The sequence below is a fragment of the Sminthopsis crassicaudata genome, chromosome 1 (assembly GCF_048593235.1).
Source record: "Sminthopsis crassicaudata isolate SCR6 chromosome 1, ASM4859323v1, whole genome shotgun sequence".
In the NCBI taxonomy this organism is placed as follows: Eukaryota; Metazoa; Chordata; class Mammalia; order Dasyuromorphia; family Dasyuridae; genus Sminthopsis; species Sminthopsis crassicaudata.
The window spans coordinates 177158255-177179382 of record NC_133617.1 but is presented as its reverse complement, the minus strand read 5'-3'; the positions used below and the strand labels follow the sequence as shown (position 1 = coordinate 177179382).

Genomic DNA, 21128 nt, shown 5'->3' with positions numbered 1-21128 from the left:
AGGGTATGGTCATATAAAAAAATATCAGGACAGAATTCTACTTGAAAGGAAGGGGGAGTTCATTGAGTATAAATATAATCAAAGGATGATTATATTTTAGATAACTGGGCATTTATATAAGCAGGCATCTAAATCCTTACTAGTTTTGACACTGATGCATTGTTGGTGGAGTTGTGAACGAATCTAACCATTCCGGAGAGCAATCTGGAATTATGCCCCAAAAGTTATCAAAATGGGCATACCCTTTGACCCAGCAGTGCTACTACTGGGCTTATATCCAAAGGAAATACTAAAGAAGGGAAAGGGACCTGTATGTGCCAAAATATTTGTGGCAGCTCTTTTTGTAGTGGCTAGAAACTGGAAAATGAGTGGATATCCATCAATTGGAGAATGGCTGAATAAATTGTGATATATGAATATTATGGAATATTATTGTTCTGTAAGAAATGACCAGCAGGATGAATACAGAGAGGCTTGGAGAGACTTACATCAACTGATGCTGAGTGAAATGAGCAGAACTAGGAGATCAATATACACTTCAACAATGATACTGTATGAGGATGTATTCTGATGGAAGTGGATTTCTTCACCATAGAGAAGAGCAAATCCAATTCCAATTGATCAATGATGGACAGAATCAGCTATACCCAGAGAAGAAATACTGGGAAATGAATGTAAACTGTTAGCATTTTTTGTTTTTCTCCCCAGGTTATTTTTACCTTCTGAATCCAATTCTTCCTTTGCAACAACAAAATTCGGTTCTGCACATATATATTGTACCTAGGATATACTATAAGATAGTTAATATGTATGGGAATGCCTGCCATCTAGGGGAGGGGGGTGGAAGGAAGGAGGGGAAAATTTGGAACAGAAGGGAGTACAAGGGATAATGTTGTTAAAAAAATTACCTATGGATATGTACTGTCAAAAATATTATAATTATAAAATTAATAAAAAAAATAAATCCTTACCAGTCAACTTTAAAAATACTTTCTACATATTTGCTGATTTTTAGGAATTGTTTAGATATAATAATTCAAGAAGACTAGTCTTACTTATTATATTTGTCCCTCATTAAGGACTATTCACTCCAAGGAGCATAGTTCTAAAGTCAGAAGAACTTTGAGACTGACTATCTAATCCAAACCTCTTCATTTTTCCATTGAGAAAATTGAAGTCTAAGACCAACTCATCTTGAGGTCATCTAGGTTTAGTCAAGTTCCAGAGACAAAATTTGAACCTTAGAAAGGATTCTTCCCACTGAACTACACTATCTCCCAGGTAAGGTGGCTTAGAAGCATTCCTTTTCTAAATGCTTTTTAAGTGGAATAAATTTCCAAGCACCTTCTGAATAGTATCCCAAAAATACTTCCCACAAGTCTTATTATGAAGCTCCCTAATTAATGGTTAAAGTATGGAAGGTAGATCTAGTCTACTCTTCTTGTTTGCTACATTAGAAAACAAGGATCAGACAGATCTATTTGCCCATTGCCCAAGATGTAGAAGTAGTAATCAGTACAGCCAAAATTTGAAGCCACATCTTCCTATGGTTTTTGTTGAGCTGTTTTCAGTTATGTCCAACTCTCTGTGATCCCATTTGGGGTTTTGGCAAAAATACAGGAGTGGTTTGCCATTTCTTTCTCTTTTACAGGTGAGGAAACTGAGGCAAATAGGATCGACTTGCTCAATGTCACATAGCTAGTAAGTGTCTGAAGCCACGTTAGAACTCAGATCCTTTTGACTCTAGGGCTGGTACTTTATTCACCATACCATCTGGATCTGCATCCTTACCAATATAGTACTCCAACTATTGGGTTCAGAGAGCTCCCGACAGAAACTTAGAATACCTAACCTTCTTCAGTATATTTATCCCAGGCCCCAGCGCATCTATTTATGACTTTGCTTTTTATGTGTGAGAATTTTAAGGTTTGTTTTTTGCTCCCATACACAGACATTCTCTTCTTTGTTATTTTCCCCAAGGGTCTGCTGCAGTCTCATGGCCCCCAGTGTAAATATTTTGGTCCAGTCATATCTCTGTTTACATAGCCTGCCTGTCATATCTTGGGCATTGACCTGCTCCCAGAGTGAGGCAGATGATGGGGAGGGAAAGGAGCATTCTGGGAATCCAGCCCTTCACTTTTATAAACCATATGTAACTAAGCTGAGAATAACAGGAGGGATTTACTCTGTTCCCTCTGCCAGGCTCTGTGCTCTCATTTCTGATAATGGCCAGTGTTAATACTCCAGCTCAGGAAAGGAGGGAAAAGTGGCAGGGGGGAGAAGAAATGGTGATCTTTTTCCAAAGCCCACTTAAAACCTCCCTCTCTTCTGACTCTACTCTTCTTGTCCTAGAAAGAGCATGATGACATAGGAACTCTTTCTCTGTGACTCTATTAATCTAAAACTGATAATGCTAATGATGGTTAGGGGAACGTGCTTCTTCCAAGTCGGGAAACTGCTCTATCTTCATGGGTTGTGAGTGTCAAATCTCATGTGACCCTTTAGGGATTTCAGTTCATTTACAGCTGGCCAAGCATGGCTTCTGCTGGGGATGAGGAGTGTGTGTGTGGGGGGAGAAAGCAAATAATCCCTGGAACACATGTTTTGTGCCTTTAAAAAAATAGGCTTTTAAAAATAGTGAAAGAGATTTTTTGGACAATAAATAGCTATTACTAGGTAAAATTCAAATGAGTAAATGGATTAAAAATTAAGAGAACAGGTGTTTAGAAATACTTTAGAAAGAGTTTAATGTGTTCCCAAACCTCAAATCACATCTGGATTTGTCCAGTATTATTAGCAACATAATTATTCATGCCAGGTATATCTGGTAGCTCTTATGAAAACTAAAGCAATAAACCATGTGGCCTTAAAATTAACATTACCCAAACTATCTCCATATTGAGGAAGACAAGCTGATCTATTACTCTATTTTGAACAGTACATATAAGACATTGTTTGACTGGAATACTAATTAATCACTCATTTGTGTTGGTAAACACAAGCCTAGCATTGGTTATTTAAACACACAGGAATAATTGTATGAATACAAGTATGCAGCACAATGGGGCAATAGGGCTACTTAATGAATAATACATTAGTTAATGAGTGTTTATCTTTATTTATTGTACATGCCTAGGAAAGTTGGTCAACTCCACTGGCCCCACTGGCCTGCAGCTGGCACATGTCTCCAGCTGCCACAGGAGTCAAAAGAAAGTGTGTCAGGGTGAGAGTTGGAGCCTGTGTTTGTGTTAGAAGGATGCTGACGACAACATGTTGGCCTAGCACTCATGAAGGCCCTTCTAGCAGCCTGTGAAAGCTCATTGCCTCCAAGCCCAAGGAAATGTGGTCTTCCTTCAGGGATTTCTATTTTCAGCTCCAATTTCAAGGTGATCCAGGTTGGAGAATTCAAGGGGAGAACTGGGACACTATGGATTTTTTCCTTCCCACACTGGTTGATTAACCCCATCTATGGCATTTGATTAATGTCTAAAAGCTCTAATTAGCAATGGCTAATCTGCCCCACATACGCTGGGATATTGATTTTTGCCTCCAGAAAACTAATATAATTGTGCTCCTTATCATTAAAGAATGGACCTCATATTGAAATGACTAACTTGTCAGTGGACTTGGAAAGGCTTGGGACATCAAGATGCCGAGAACTGATTTGCCTCAGTACCTTAGGAATATCAGAAAACTGCTAAGAAATGGCTTTCAGAATGATTGCTTTCAACAGTGAAGGAAAAGGAAAGGAGAAGGAAAAAAAAAGGAATAAGCATTTATATAGTACCTACTATGGGCCAACATTATCTCATGAACAAGAACCAGTTTGACTTCCATGAGGATCCCATTGGGATCTCCAGAATGAAAATACATAGATAACAGCCAGGGAGTGGGGTTTTGTTTTTTAGCAGAGAAAAAAGGGAATCAAATGTGTCAACTGAGTAGTGGAGGGGAGGGGAAAAAAGGCCAAGGCTGAAGACTTTGCTGGCATCTCTTGGTTTCAACAAACAGCTAAGAAGTAGGCCTGTCTTTCTGGGATGTGGAGTGCCACCCCCCAAATGACAGCATCTCCTACCCCTGTAATAAAAGCATCTCACACTGTTCCTTTTGGCAGCCCCCTATGTCTTAAGGGTTTTATGAGCTGATGAAAACATGGAATGGGGTGGGGAATTTGTCAGAAGGAAAAAATGTCTCTACTTGGGTGGGTTTTATTTTGCTTTTGTGAAAACTGTCCTTTTCAGATGCTCAAGTGGTTGTATTATTATTATTATTATTATTATTATTATTTTAATAAGAAGAGCATCTGGTAAAAAAAAAAATCCTCTCTCTGCTCCCTTCTGCTTTCTATAAATTCAAACATAGTCTTAATTTTCCTGGAAAAGTCAGCAAGCATGTATTAAACACCTACTATGTGCAGAACACTGAATTAGATACTTAGAGAAAGATACATAAAATATGGTCTTATTAAAAAAAACTAAAAAATGAAAAATCTGGACTCCCTTTTAAAGTCCCAGAGTGAAAATATTTCTAGTGGTAGAAGGATACACTTATAATATCTTTGTCTGTATGGTGCCTACAAAGTTGTTTCTGATTCAATCCCTTCTACCTACCCACCTTCCTAAGTGACTGGTAGTCCTGCATGGAGACACAACACATATTCTTTTTATTGAAAGAAGCAGGATGCTCTAAGGTCTTTGTTTTTAAGGGCAGTGTGAGGTATTAGAATATAATGAATGATGTACTAGAGACAGGGAAGGCCCACGTTTGAATCCTGCCTGACTTACTCAATGTATGACTGTGGTCAAGCTATGTATTTCTCTTAGGTGAGAATATGGTGAAATGAATTGAGCAGTGGGTCTGGAGTCAGAAAAATCTCATTCAAATCTGGCCTCAGATACTGATGTGTAAACCTGACTAGTTAGGTTTCTGTGCCTCTATTTCTTCACAAAAATGGGGATAATCATAGTGTCTACTTTATAGGGGTCATGTGAGAATCAAATAAAATACTATATGTACATTGCCTTGCACATTCTAAGTGCTTAATAAATGCCTTTTCCTTCTTTTCTACTCCTTTCCTCTTCTTTTCCAGCTCCCCAACATAATTTCCTCATCTGCAAAATGGGAATGATAAAAATAACTATATTGCTTTCTTCATAGGGTTGTTGTGAGAATCAAATAAGATAAATCATATAAAGTGCTTCATGATCCTCAAAGGGCATATGAATGTTAGCTATTATTATCCCGTGGTTTAAACAAAATGAGGAATCAGAGATCTTCGGAATCAATACCTTGCCATTTAGTTAGGTCACAGTCTAATTTTCTCTGTCCATTCAAGAGTCACTTTTTAGAATCTTAGTATGACAAAGATCATCTTGTACAATTCTCTGTCATGGTAGAAATGAGGTAAATGAGACCCTTAGGTCTCGCAGTGAATTAATGATGGTGCTAGGACTTGAACTCAAGTCTCTTTCTTATCACAGCTTCTACCCTAAATAAGGCCATGTGAAAGTACTTTGTAAATAAATTGAAAATAAAATAATTTTAAAAAGAAATAACTTTGCAATTTTAAATTTGAATATGAATTATGCTGTGTTTATAAATTACATGTTATATTATAATAAAATATGAATATGAATTATAATTAGAATCATATTGAAACAGAGTATCATTATGGTTTCAGTTACAACCTGACAGAGGCTTTCTCATTTTTTTCTTAAGGAGTCAATGTATCCAACTTCTTATCAGATCATCTAAGGTGTTGCACATGTCTGATGGAGAAACTACTTTCCACAAGGACAGTCAGATTTAGCTTGTATTTGTTTCATGTCTTTGCTCTCCCAACCAATTTCTAAAGAATTTCAGCCAGTGAACCTGTTGGAGAATGGTGTCTGTGCTGAACTCTTCAATTCAAAAGGACGAGAAGCTGGAATTGTTTCCAAGGCCAAACTGAACAATGAAATGTCATTTTACTCTGTGTTGACTGCATTCTTTCAATTCACAGAACCAGTTCTTTTTTATCACTGGTTTAGGTGAGTATTTCTGATTCTCATTACAGACAGCATAGAAAACCTGATCAGCAAATTTCTGTACCAATTATGTCTCATAGGGTATTTACATTCTGAACATACTCTGATGAGTTTGTCAAAATAATGCTTGCTACTTAAAAGATCATATGGCAATAAGCAGATTCTCAAAGGGTTCTGTATCAAGCTGGATGGAATACTTGGGAAGGGAGAGGGGACCTGAAGGAGGTTAAGCAGTTTTTTCTGAGCTGTAGGTCTTTGAGACAATGTTTGAGTTCAGAAGTGTAGTGCTTAGTTCTCTATGGAGACAGCCTGAACATCTTCATTAAATAAAGAAAGTCAGGATCAAGTCCAGTTGCTGTTTTTGTCACTTAGGTGACATAAATGATTCTAGCTATCTGGATTAAGAATGAAAAAAAAAAGTCAGGGATAGTCACTCAACCTATGATTTCATCAGCATAAGTAACTCCCAGGTGAGGAAAGCCCTTATATCAATGCTGGTTGGTATCTTCCCTGGCATGCAAAAGGTGACTTGCTGAGAGCCACCCAGCCAGTTCCTATCAGAGATAGAAATGGAACTCAGGACCCTCTGATTTTGAGGCTGGTTCTCCAACCACTACTGCTGTTGTTCAGTCTTTTCAGTTTTATGTTCAAACCTTTGCGACTCCATTTGGGGTTTTCTTGGCAAAGATACTGGAGTGATTTGTTCTTTCTTTCTCTAGCTCATTTTACAGATGAGGAAACCGAGGCGTACAGGATTAAATGACTTTCCCAAGGTCACACAGCTAAGTATCTGAGGTCATATTTGAACTTTGGTCTTTCCAGCTCTAGATTCAATATTTTATTCACTTTGTCACCTCTCTGCCCTTTAAACTCCATGGCAACATGTTAATAAATACGGGAGAGCCTCAATTATCCAGACTCTGTGAAGAATGACTTGTTTCAGATAGTTTGAGTTTACTCTTTCAACATTAAAAAATTGTGCTTAATAACTTTGGGTGGAATATGAGCTCCTTGAGGGGAAATCTGATTGTATTCCAATTTTTGTATCTCCATGCCTAGTACAGAGCCTGGCATATAGTCAGCACTTAACAAATACATTCTTAGTGACTGATTGCTTACTTGACAGATGAAAAGCTTTCTAAAATGGATTCTCTGACTTCTTAAGCAAAACAAAATATAATGTAACCTGTTTTTTGAGCTGTGTGATGCTGAGTAAATCCTTTAACCTCTCATCCTTGGCTTCATCATCTGTAAAATAGGGCTGATAATAATAGCATGTAACTCACAGTGTTATGTGAAGATCAAAGAAGAGAATATCTATAAAATAACCCTTGGAGCTCCTTGCAAATGCCAGCTAGGATGGTGATGACAAGTAGGATAGTGACTCAGAGTCATCAGAGCATATCAATTATGCTGTAATGCACTCAGGTCTATATACAGCTATTTGCCTCTACATAAAAAAAAATCCAGACAACTGGTCTTTTTGAATTATATTATTTTATTTTTGTAGCTTTTTTTTTGCTCTCTTGAAGAGCTCAGTATGTCTGGATTATTTTCCATAGCAAGCCCCTTTCCCCTTCTAATTGGTTGCTTTTAACCTATTTATCCTCCCAGTCATTTTATAGTTATCTTAGACTCTCTTCACCTGTATTACCAAATTAGTTACCAAATCCTAGGGCCTCTACCTCCATCATGTTGCTTGTGTATGTTCTCTCTTCTCAACCTCACCCTAAAGCAGACCTTCATTTTCTCTCTCTTCTAGAAAAATGGAATAGCTGTGATTTCATTGGTGTTGGGAACTCCTGAGGAAGAATTCCTCAACCCATTTAGATTGGCAACTATTCTATAAGGTATAGTTAAGCTTTACCTGGGCCACTGAGGGGTTAAGGGTTAAGTAATGTCCCCAGGTTCACAAAACAAGCATGTGTCAAAAAATTAATTTTCCTAAAACTTGGCTCTGATCCCAACTTTCTGTTCAAAATCAACCAATCAATCAAAGCTGCCTTCTGAAAAAAGCTCATACTTATTTAGCAAGATAGGTTATCAGCGAGGATCAATGTTCTGGGCCTGCGAAACAGTAAGACTCAATTTTTTGAGTTCAAATCCAGATTCAGACACTTACTAATTGTGTAGATTTGGGCAAGTCACTTAACCCTATTTGCCTCAGTTCCCTCATTTTAAATGAATTGGAGAAGAAAATAGTAAACCTCTCCAGTAACTTTGCCAAGAAAATCCCAAATGCGGTCAAAAAGAGCTGAAGATGACTGAAATTATTCAAGAAACAACTTAGCATGATGTTCAATTAATTAATGTTCTATTAATTGATCCTACTCTATATTTCCAATCTTATCTCTGTTTCATACTTTCTTAAAGCCAAACTGCAACTCACTTTTTATTCCCCAAACATACCTTCTATAATCCTGTTTTATCTTTTCTTATATTTGTCCCTCTATCCAAAGTGCTATTCTCCCCATGGAAAATGTCTTATCATTTTACCTGGGTATTTGGTATGCAATAAAGTGCCTTCAATAATGTTGGTACTTGGTGTATAACTGCTTAAGTGAATTTGGCACTGTATTGTTTGTAGGATCATAGATTCAGAGCTTGAAAGGGTCTCAGAGATAAAGTAACCACATAATTTTGCAGATGAAAGAAACTGAAGCCCAGAGAGACTTTCCTGCTGTTGTACAGGTAGTAAAGGGATTAGACAGGATTTGAACCCAGGCCTTTTGACTGTGAGTCTAGTGTTTGCATCTGCACCAATGAGATCTCTAGTTGATATGCTGATTTTGAAAGCTGAAATCTTCCTTTTTTCTATATAATGTCTCACACATATGTCTGAGTGGTTTTGTCAGGGGCATCTATTGAAGCACCCACTTAACAATCCTCAAGGTTATGCTTTGTTATCAGGACAAAGACATGGATTTTTTCTGTCTGCTAAGAACAGCAAAGCTTTTTTCTTTTTTTCTTTTTTTTAACCACTTCAGTATGTGATGAAGCGATGAATTGAGCAGCAGAAGGGAAGTGAATTAGATAGATTCTTCTTTCCAGTCTTTGTGCCTCAGTTTCTCTATCTATTGAAGGTGATGAAGCTGATCTCCCTAACAAGGACATTATATAGATTTTGATGAAATAGTGGTTGAAAAATTGGAGAGAACAACAGGACATTGCCATGGCTGACAGTTTTCCACAGGGCTTGAAATTTATAGCTATTAGCTTAAGGCTGGAAGCAATAAATTTTAACCTTGAGCCTCTGCTCTACAAAATGGTCTAGTCATCAGTACTAGAACTGAAGCCCAAGAAGGAATCTTAAATACCCAAATCCCTGTGCTGGTCCTGAATAACTTGCTCCTTCCTGTCATTTGACAGACCAGAGCCAAGTTAGTCCCTCTGTGAATGAGACTAGCTACCACTGGGCCAGATGAAAAAAAATCTGAGGAGAGGAGAAAATCCTAAAACATTGCATCTTGAACAATTTCTGCAATAAAAGTCATGAAAAGCCAAGATAATTGAAGAATTGTCTGGGGCAGGCTGATCCTCCTCTCTTAGCATTTCTACCTGGTGAGATGTTGTAGGTGATAAGCATAGGGAATGGACTTGGATTTCGTTGTTCAGGGCAGTGGGATCCAATTCAAATAGAACTGTGGCCATTAAGCAGTATATAAGGTTGCCTTCAGACCACCACATATTAATGTAGAAAACCAATATTAATATTACTTATGTTTTATTGTTTTTGATATTTAATAATTAATATTAGGTTCAATTTTAAAATTTATTTTGTTAAATATTTCCCAATTCTATTTTTAATCTTGTTTGGCAGTATATGGGAGTTTGGGGCTTTAAGACCATGTATTTGATACCTTTCCTCTTGAAAGAAATTCCCTCTACCAATGGTGGTTAAACTCTTCTGAAGTTAGACTTGCTCAGGTCCCATAGTTATGTCAGTGATGAGAATTTGAATCCAGATCTTCCCCATATCAAAGCCAGCTCTCTGTCCACATGTCTTTTGGGTGAGTGGCCATCAGATTTTGAAGCCCATTTTTTTTTTGCTCATTCCAGCTAATGTTTAAAAAGTCCCTGATGAGCCTGTTCAAATGGTGTGCAAAACACATTCTTTATTGGCAGCCCAAGCCAGCATCTCCCTTATTGCACATATTGTGATGGCATAATGATCTGATCAAATGTTTCCTCATTTCACTATGGACTTCCTCTCTCTAATGAATCCTTTTCTCTCAGCTCTAAATAAAGAAGACACTGAAAACGTGACACATGCTGCAGATGGGTCATCCACATCTGGGCTTTCAATTAAAAAGAAAAGGGGGAAAAGAACAGCAAAAGAAGATGTGACTGGTTTTTCTTATAGGAGGGGTCTGCAGTGGGGAGTGGGCTGGGGAGGATGAATCATCCGCCATTGTTGCTGAGTGACAGACAAATCCATAGGGACTAATTATAATAATAATCCCTGTCCGTAACAGACTCAGTGCCTGAGTCACAGCCTCTAACTCTGTATGCCAAGTTTTCAAATTTGGGCACCTGGATTGCACCTAGGAAATTGGCATTCACCAAATATGCCTTTCCATGTGCAGATGGACATTTGCATGTGAAAACTGGGTAATTGTGTGTGTGAGTATGTATGTGTGAGCAGGGACTTATGAGCACAATCATTGGTCTTGTGTACCAAAACGCATGGAGCTGATTCTTGCTTTGGAGGATCTTGTCTGCAATTTTCACGTGCAGATGTGGGTTTTATTCATGCACTAGACTTGTGCTTTCATTTTAAAGATACAAGAGGGATTGGCCAATTATTCAATCAAGTAGTATTATCTGACCTTAAATGTTCCTGGCACTATGTATTACTAGGGACTTAAGAGAAATATCAAATGGGCATAAGATCATAGAAATGAAAAGTACCTCAGAAGCCATCTAGTCCAATCTCTTTGTTTTGTTCTTGTTGTTCATTCATTTCAGATGTGTCCAACTCTTCCTGACCCCATTTGAGATTTTTCTTGGCAAAGATATTGGATGATTTGCCATTTCCTTTTCCATCATTTGATAGATGAGGAAACAGAGGGAGACAGGATTAAGTGACTTGTCCAGGGTTACCCAACTAGCAAGTGCCTAAGGCTGGATTTGAATTCAGGAAGATGAGTCTTCCTGATGCTAGGCCCTGCCCTCTATCCATTGCACCACCTCTCTGTCCTTTGGGTAAGAAAGTACTATCTTGTTTTGTTGCCTCTATACTGCATTGTTAAAAGTATAAGCTTCTGAAGGACAGATATGATGCCTTATATTCCTTTTGTATACCTCACAGTGACTCAATAAATTCATTAAATACTTAGTGGTGGAATAGTTCAAACCTAAGCTTGTGGACTACAAAAACCCTCTCTTCATTATCTCAAATGAAATAATATTGTAAAAAAGTATATAGCACAGAGCCTAGAACTTAGTAGGTGCTATAGCAATGCTTTTCTTTTCCCTGCCCTCCCTTTCTCTCAATGCTGAGTGTTCTTTGGAGCAAAGGAAAACTTTCTTTAGTTTTATGTTAGTGGACTTGAGAATGGGTGACCTTTATGTTTATGATAAGAAATTTCTTTTTTCTTTTTTTTGTTAGTTCAATAGGGGGACAGGAGAAAAAAAATTAAGTGTATATAAAATAAATAATTCAATTACAATTTTAATAAAAATAAAGTTAATGTTGCTCTATTCACTGTAAAAATAGAATGAGTGTTTTTATTGTTTGCTTATTAATCATTTAAACATCACAGAATACAGATAAATAAATGAGAAATAAAAACAATATAACTGACATTTGTATAGTAATTTAAGATTTACAACAGCAACAAGCTTTCTTTAACAGCAATGAGAGATGGATAATTTCCTTACTGAAGCAGATTAGCTCCTGTCCTGGATGGATTAAAGAGTTGCTGGGGACACAGAGAAGCTGAGTGACTAGCTTGGGCTAACAAGCAAGTATGAATTAGAAGTAAGATTTGAACACTAGTCTTTCAGCTACAAGATCAACTTACTTATCCACAATGGTGGTATTGCTTGTCAGAGATAATAGCGAATATTATCATCCTGATTTTATAAGCGACGAAAATGAGATTCTGAGAGGTCAAACTTGCTGAAAATCAAATAGCTAATGAGTGACAGAGACATGTGAATCCAGGGTCTTAGATTCAAAACCAGGAGTAGATAGGGAGAATGAGTCAAGTTGGCTTGGGTAAGATTGGTTTAGTGTCTGTTTCTGGTTGGAAATGGTTTGTTGGGGATATGTTATTGTGGATAATTAAGCTTAGATGAAACTCCTTAAGGCACAGAGGAGGTATGGGAATGTGGGGGAGGGGGGAGAGAAGGGGGAGGAGAGCAGATATCTATAATGGTGGAGCAGCAAAGCCTTCCTCCTGCACATTCATTGTTGAGCATTTCCATGAGCTAGTCCTATGGCATGGTGCCAGAAGAGCAGAAAATCACATCTGGTGAAAGACTAGAAAAAAGATCCAATCCTAGGAGAAAGAGGAAAATGGCTCCAGAGGAAGCAGGGAGAGGCAGCCAGTCTCAGGAGATGGTAATATGGGATAGAGTATCAGTTAGAGAATTGGAGAAGTAGTTGTGGCCTAAAGCAGAAAAATGAAAAAAAATGACTAAAATGGTGTCTAGGGGCAGCTGCAAGAGAAAAAAAAATATACACATATTATTTGTCTATCCATCCATCTAATTTTAATCTATCAACTATCAATCTAGCTATTCTCTACCTATACTAGCTATTTTATCAATTAAAATCTATCAAGTAATCTCTATGTACTATTTATTTTATTTAATCTGTCTCTATTTCTACATCTATATCTAAAGTAATAGTAAATAACTGTGTGAAACAAATGTGGATTAGCAACATTGAGAATGACTCTCCTCTCAGTTTGGGCGGCCTCAGTTCTTGTGGTCTAGAACTCCCTTCTCGTTGGCTATCAAGAAGGATGAACTTTCCCCTTGAGAGGAGATGGATCCAGTGATTTTGCGATGACTATGAACACATTGCCTTCATGTAATTCTTTTTTTATTTAGTGCCAAGAAGTTGTGGGAACTCCTCTCAGCAGACCACAGTGGAAGCTGGATTGGAAATTTCTGCTCAGAAAAGAGAAGCATCTCCAAAATTTAAGGCACTTGATGATAATAAGGTTTATTCTGGCAACTCTACAGCTACACATGGCTATACTAAAGCTACTTATGGAATGGTTAGTCTCATTTTCCCAGGGTTCTCTGCTTGTATATAAGCTGGGTAGGCTACAGAAGCATTCACTACCTGTGTGATCCTGGGCAAATTATTTAACCTCTCTTTAGTCATCTGTGAGATGGGGATAATAGCATCACCTACCTCCCAAATAGGAGTAGTAATATAATAAAGTGGATAGAGTACTAGGTCTAAAACTTAGATTAAAATCTGACTTTAGACACTTACTACCCGTGTGACTGAACAACAACAACAATCTCCCAAATGGATTGTTGTAAGGATAGTTCTTTGCAAACCTTAATGCTCCATGTAAGTACTATTATCATTATTGTCACTGGCATATTTCTCTAAGGCTCTACTGTCTTCCAATTGCTCTAAAATGGGGACAATAATGACATCCTTGACTTCTATTTCATAGATTTGTTGTGATGATCAAGTGATCAAATTTTATACAAAATGCTTTGTATGTTTTAATATATTACATAACATTACATAAATATAAACTTTTATTAGTACTTCTGTTTATTTAGATAGCATATTACCAGGAGATTGTAGTCTCTGTGTTACAAGATTACAAAATATTTGTGAAGTTTCCCAGTCGTGTATATCACACTTTCCTATAATGGTCTATAAGGCTATATCAGTTAACTTAAAAATATGAAGCAAATATGTTAGAACTAGTTCACCAATACATTCATTCCTTAATTTTGTTATCTATAATATAACAACTTTAAAACATTTCCCCTCATATAAATTAAATGTATTCTTCAGCCTTCTTTTTAAGCATATTGCTTTCAATTATATAACACCTGGATATCAAAGCTTTCCTTTTGCATCAGAACTTCCCAAAATGGATTCTGACAAATGAATACTAACAGTTCAGTATTTTGACTTGTATTTAATCATGTCAACCTCTATGTAATTTTTTTTGTTCAGTTATTTCAGTTGTATTCCACTTTTCACAACTCCATTTGAGGTTTTCTTGGCAAAGATACTGGAGTAGTTTGTCATTTCCTTCTCCAGTTCATTTTACAGGTGAGGAAGCCGAGGCAAGCAGGATTAAGTGACTTGTTCAGGATCACACAGCTAGTCAATGTCTGAGGCCAGATTTGAACTCAAGAAGAGTCTTTCTGATTTTGGGCCCTGAAATGGGCATAGGATTGTAGATTCAGAGCTGAAAAGGATCTCAGAGGCTACCTGGCCCATCCTCTTGGTTTTGTTCTTGTTGTTCAGTAATTTTAGTTGTGATCTACATTTTGTGATCCCATTTGGGATTCTCTTGGAAAAAATACCAGAATGGTTTGTCATTTCCTTCTCCAGCTCATTTACAGATCAAGAAATTGAGACAAATCGAGTTGTCCAGGGTCACACAGCTACTAGGTGTCTGAAGTCACATCTGAACTCAAGTTTTCCTGACTCCAAGCCCAGAACTCTATCTGTTGAGCCATGTAGCTATCATTCCTATACCCAGTGCTATTCCTTTTGGTTGATCCATGATTTGTAGTTTCTAACATGATGAATTCTGTTCAGAAGAGAATCATACACACCAAGTATCACTGAAATATTCTCTTTTTCATCCATATCATTATAATCTTATTAGCTCCAACTATTTTTATGTCGTGTCATTTTTCCATGATTTCCTTCAAATCTCAATTACAGGAAACTGTTTCCATCTTCTCTTGATTCCAGTGTCTTCCCTTTATTACTTATTTCCCATTTTCCTTTTTGTAGCTTGTCTTGAATATGTTTGCTTGTTGTCTTCTTCATTAGACTATAAAACTTCTTGAGGACAGCAACTATCTTTTGCCTCTTTCTGTATCTCTAGTACTTAGCACAATACCTTGTATGTGGTGGATATTTAATACATATTTATTGATTACTTAGCTGTGATATTATTAAATATTAATAAAAATAGTAATGGAATCACCACCTTTCATGATTAATCAATGTTTCTGAAACTTTTGTTCTTAATATCTTTATACTAATAAAATTATTGAGGATCTGTCCAAATAATTTTTATTTATTTGGGCTATTTTTATAGATATTTCCCATATTAGAAATAAAAACAAATTTTGAATTTATAAATTTATAAAACCTCCAAAATGGTTTCAGGGATTTTCTGGACCACACTTTGAGAATCAATGACTTAGTTCATTTGGGCCAGAATTCTAAGCCAACAACAACAGTGCTGATGATAGCCAGTATTTATTAATATAAATACCAACAATATGAATATAACATAATCTTATAGAATAATCAATTAATAATATTAAAAATAAATAATAGTAATATAATATTAACTACCAAATATAAATGTACCAAAAAGGTGAATTCTGCAATAAAACTTTTTTTCCCACTTGAACTATTAGCATTCTTAATCTTTGATACCATCTTTCTTCAAGTTGTATAACAAATCAGAAATTTGTTTCTGATTGTAGTTTTCCATAGTTGAATTAGAAACAGGGCAGAAATCTTCAACTCTGCTTTACAGAACATCTAACATGTAATTACATTCAATCTCCACAACAACCCTATGCATTAAAATACAAGCAAATAACAATCTTCATTGAACAAATGAAGAAATGAAGTCTTGAGGACACTTTCTCTGGTATATGGCTCACTTTTCTGCCTGGGAGCAATTTGGCCTGGTAAGGTAATAAAGAGCATATCAGGTGGCTAGGAATCTTTTCATAAACTATTTGCATTCTGCACTAAAACTTTTTTTCCCAATTGAACTATTAGCATTCTTAATCTTTGACATCATCTTTCTCCAAGTTGTATACCAAACCAGAAAAAAAGTTTCTGATTGTAGTTTTCCATATTCTAGGACACCTAATTAAATACCTAATGAGTTAGAGAGAGGGCACAAACCCTCAGTTCTGCTATCTAACTACCCTATTTTGACTGATTCATTTCCCAAGTGGAATAGAGGATTTCCTCTATTTCCCTATAAACAAGGGATCTCCTCCACTAATCTTGATCTACATCTTGCCACTGGACCCAGATGATTCTAGAGCAGAGAGTGAGGCTAGTGACTTTGCACACCCTCATTTAAATCCAAGTCACTTGCAAGTCATTGCATCATCTTTCTCATGTTATAGCCCTTTTCAAGAACAAAAGACAAAAAAAAATATGAAGAAATGAAGCCCTAAGGACATAAGCCATTTGTCCAAGCTAAAAAATGAGTATGCATTAGAGATAAAGATTCAAAAAAACAGATCTCCTAAGCCAGTGCTCTTTCTTTTCCCTATGATAAACCTCCAATTGTCCTGTCCTGGACAATAGAACCCCTTTGCCAATTCCTTTTATTTGTCTGGAACCTAGTAAAAACATCAGTTATAGGGACTCAAGTGGTCAACTATAGTGGCAAAAAGACAGGGGGAGAGAAGGGAGAGCAGAATTCTGGGCAGCCATCATTTCCTTTGTTGAACGTGCTGGAAAGAGAGATGGATGGGGAAGCAATGAGGTGAAGTTAAACAGATAAGGGCTCTGTGTGTGCCCAAAAGCACTTTGGTACATAACATCAATGTGCAGGCAAAGTAACACATGCTTATAGTGTTATACTACTCTTACTTCTGGCTTTGCCAGAGAGGGATAATCAGACTCCACCTTAGCTTCTAATTTTATAAGTTTGGCTGGGGGAAAAGGAAAAGGGTATGCTCTAACATAAAAGCAGAGCACAATCTTCTGCATGAGAGAATACACAAATCAAAAGTCCCATAACTAAAAAGGAAATGTACGATAGTGTTGTTGATTTTGTGGAGGAAATGGCTCTGAGTTTGGAAGTTTTCCATCTGATATGCAGTTATTTATATTATATTATTGAAAGCTCAGGAACACTAAAATGTTTGCTAATGTCCTTTAGGAAGTAGCTTATATTTTTCTTACTTCTTGATAGGATAGAAAGCTGGGATAAGAAAAGGGGATAAAAAATATCTCATCCTGATAACTCTACTCATTGACTATGGTCAATTATAGAGAGATTCATGAAGGCCAATTGGCTTAGGTCTCAAACTTTTTGCTTGACGAGCCCTCAAATTTAGAAGGCAAAGGACAAAATTATTATTCAACCCTGGGACAAGAAATTTTGGTCTTCCTATGTTTAGTGCCAATTGGAAAATTACTCAGTAGTTTATCCCTCCCTTCCACTCCAATAATTAGTGCATCTGTACAGAAAAGAGCTAGAAGAACATTTGTTAAGTAAAAATAAAATTCAATTGCTGTCCCACTTTTTTGGGTGCCCTATTTTGCTTTCATGTTTTTAAATCCTTTTTTTTTTAGAATCCTTAAAAGCTAGGAGTTGCTGAAAACTCTTTATGCTTTGAGAGTTCCTGCTACTGGCCTGGCATTGTGAGTATTTGCACACCCTATGTGGGAAAAGTCTGTGCCCATGTGGACTTTAAGTTCTTGACTTCTGTTTTCTTGTAACACTACTTTTCCTTGGCTCTCTTTCCAACTGTCTAACCATGCTTTCTCAATTTTCTTTTAACTTTGTCATATTCACTAAACCATGGATATTCTTGAAGGATCTATCCTGAGTCCTCTTCTTTTATTCTCTACTATCTCATTTGGTCATTTTATTCAGCTTTCATGGATTTAATCATTAACTCTACTCAGATGATTCCTAGGTTTATATATCCAGCTCTAGTTTCTCTCCTGAGTAGTCTTTGACAGACACCTTTTGGACAGCTCTAACTCTATGATCCCAAAGGCATAGTGAGTTCATTTCATTACGTTTCCTTCCCTAACTTTCCTATTTGTCAATTAGTATTTGTTAAATGACTACTATGTGTCCAGCTAGGTTATGGGGAATATAAAGAAAGAGAAAGATAATTTCTGCTCTTAGGGAACTCATAGCCTAATGGAAGAAATAATATATAAACTATGTAACAACAAGATACATACAAGATAAATTAGAATCATTTCAGAGGGAAGGTACGAACATAAGTGGGGTTAGAAAAGCTTCCTACAGAAAGTGAGACTATGTGAAACTTGAAGGAAACCAGAGAAGGTAGAAGGTAGGAATAAAAAATCAGAGTTCCAGGCTTAGGAGATAGCCATTGAAAATGCCTAGAACCAGGAGATAGAATACCTTGTTCCAGAAACAGTAAGGAGGTACATAGAGTACATGGAGGATGGGAATAGAAAGTGAAAAATAAAGGAAAGTTTATGGAGGACTTTTAAAAAAGCGCAATATTTTGTATATTTCTTGGAGGAAATAGGGAGTCATTAGAGTTTACTTAATAGTGGAATGGCATTGTCAGACATGCTTAAGGAAGATCAATTTGAGCTGAGTGGAGAATGGATTGTATTGCTAAGAGACTTGAGGTGGGAAAACCAGTAGCAGGCTATTGCAATGGTTTAGAGATGGGATGATGAGGGCCTGAACAGGGGAGGTTGCAGTAGTATTGAAGAGAGAAGAAGTCATTTTAGAAAGGTAGGTGGACCTTGAAACTGATAAACCTTGAGAAGTGATTGGAAATGGGAGATGAAAGTAAGCAGTAGATCCTAACATTCAGGTTGTAAGCCTGAATCATTGGTTGTACCTTCAATGGTAACAAAAAAGTTAGAAAGAAGCAAGGATTTGGGAAAAAAGAAATTATTGTGGAGGACCCACCATCCTACCAGCCAATTCAATCCCCAACTTCATATCAATCTGTTACTATGTTTTATTTCTATTTCCATGTTTCTTGTATACATTGCCCCTTTTCCCATCTATACAACTACAGGTCTAGTTCAAAACTTCATCACATCATACCTGGGCTATAGCAGTACTCTTTAAATGATTCCTTTGCCTTAAATTTCTCTAATCCATTCTCCATTCAGGAGCCATAGTGAGTTTTTCTTTTGTTTTTTTAAAGTATAATTCTGATCATAGTAACCCTTTGCATTTTCCACCCTTATCAGTATGTTCTAATGGCTTCTTCTTAACTCTAGACACAAATCTAATGATATCATCAGCAACAACAATAAATAACACTGATATAGCACATACTATGTACCTGACACTGTACTAAGTTCTTCATGAATATTATCATATTTTATCTTCACAACAACCCTGGGAAATAGGTGCTATTACTATCCATATTTTATAGATGAGGTAATTGAGGCAAACAGAAGCTAACTGACTCAACCAGGGCCACACAACTGATGAGTATCTGAGACTGGATTTGAACTCAAGTCTTCCTGATGGCCAAAATAATGCTTTAGCCATTGAATCAGCTATCTGCCTCTATATAAACTCCTTTGACTTTTAAAGCTAGTCCCTTCCTACCTCAGATGCCTTGAAAACTTTATTTTTAATGCAGGATCAGGTTTTTTGATTCTTCTCAACAATCAGCACCTCCCTTATCCCTCACCCCCATAAAAGTCCATCACCAGGAAATTTATCAAAGGGACTGCTTAAGCTTTGGGACTCAGACCTCATCAGTGACTTCTGCCCTGCTGATTGAAAGGCTGGGAGATGAAGCAAAAAACTCCTTCTCAGCAAACTCTTCAGTGTTAGATTCTATTCCATCATCATCATGTCTAGTGATTGTTGATTGACTGGTTGACTGACTGACCTTGGTAAAATCAACAACTATCTGAGTTTCCATCTCATTTTTAGTTAACCAATTTCTTGTGAAGATTTGCTTAAGAATTTTTACAAGTGCTGTACCAAGAGAGCTATTAATATAGTATACTCTACGGCATAGAGAACTTTCTTAAGGAGAATGATTGATTATCTTAAGCCCCCTAAGACAGACCAATATATAATCAAAGTGGAGATTATTTAATGCTAGATATGAGCAAGAGACCGGGAATGATACTAAAAGTGGAAAGAATCTTTCATTCCCCCAAGCTCCTATAGACCATTAATAGAATCATGGTTTGGATAATCCTTACAAAGAATGGTCCAGGTTGTCCAAGTTACTCCTCTTGCCAGGCCATTCGGCAGAAGATGAAGGAACAGCAAGCTGTTTTACCCTAGGGGAGTGTGACAATAGCCATTTACTTCACAGGCACTCAGGTAATAGCCTGATTGCCCTCTGGGGTGGTCCATTCCTACTGAGGTTATAACCTAAAGGTGCCTTCCAAGTAGTCAGCATGGCTCATTAGGAAATGTAAAAAGCCCACATCCTCAATAATGGAATGATGGCCAATTTCCAGGCTGATGACTCTTGTACCTTGGTATAGTACCTACCGGCAGTTTGTGGCAGTAACCCAAGTATTGACGGGGGCCAGAACTGGGTAGAATCGTGAGGTAGGCAAATCTGTTTTCAGTATCCTTGATCCTGTTTAGAGTCTTTTTTGATCCTCTTTTCCCTATTCCCACTCTAATTACTTGCATCTATGACCTCATGTTGCCAAGACATCCTCATCTCATGTTCCCACCAAAGGCCATCTTCTGTGGCAGTTCTGAATTAAAATTGATATCCTCTTCTTTTACTGAAACCCCTTTTTGTCCCCAGGACCTGGTCTGGTAAAGGATATTGAGACAGAAGGATCCTTGCATCAGCAGGATATCTGTGCTGTAGACTCGGCTCTGACTTTCTCTATAACCTCAAATAAATCATGACCTTTCTGAGCCTCAAAGTTCTCATTTATAAAATGATATAATTGGAATAGATGATCTACAAAGTCTCTTTCAATTATCAAAAATTCTATGATTCTACTATGAAATTGTGTTAATATTTTAAAGAAAAATAATAGAAAGATATTTTTCTCCTTTCAGATGACCTTCAACTTTAGTTTATATTTTGACTGTCAATTTTAATTCCTCAAATCAAAGAAAAGAAGCACAAGAGAAGCCTATAGAAGAGATTTTGGGAAGCAAGGTGGGATGATGACATCCCTTAAGTCACATCATAGACAAAACTATCTCTTCTGCCTAT

The 21128-nt window shown here is 37.0% G+C and overlaps 1 long non-coding RNA gene across 7 annotated transcripts in view; it reads left to right on the top strand.

Moving 5' to 3' along the window:
• The window catches only part of LOC141553349 (uncharacterized), a 141626-nt gene that overhangs the window by 79800 nt on the left and 40698 nt on the right, over positions 1–21128 (top strand). For 4 of the 7 annotated variants that reach the window (XR_012485422.1, XR_012485418.1, XR_012485432.1 and 1 more), the window contains 4 exons: positions 6746–6821; positions 7789–7876; positions 13089–13258; positions 17536–17604. This is a non-coding gene — a long non-coding RNA (uncharacterized LOC141553349). The remainder of the gene's footprint in view (positions 1–6745; positions 6822–7788; positions 7877–13088; positions 13259–17535; positions 17605–21128) is intronic. The other 3 variants (XR_012485426.1, XR_012485427.1, XR_012485429.1) reach the window with 2 other exon arrangements.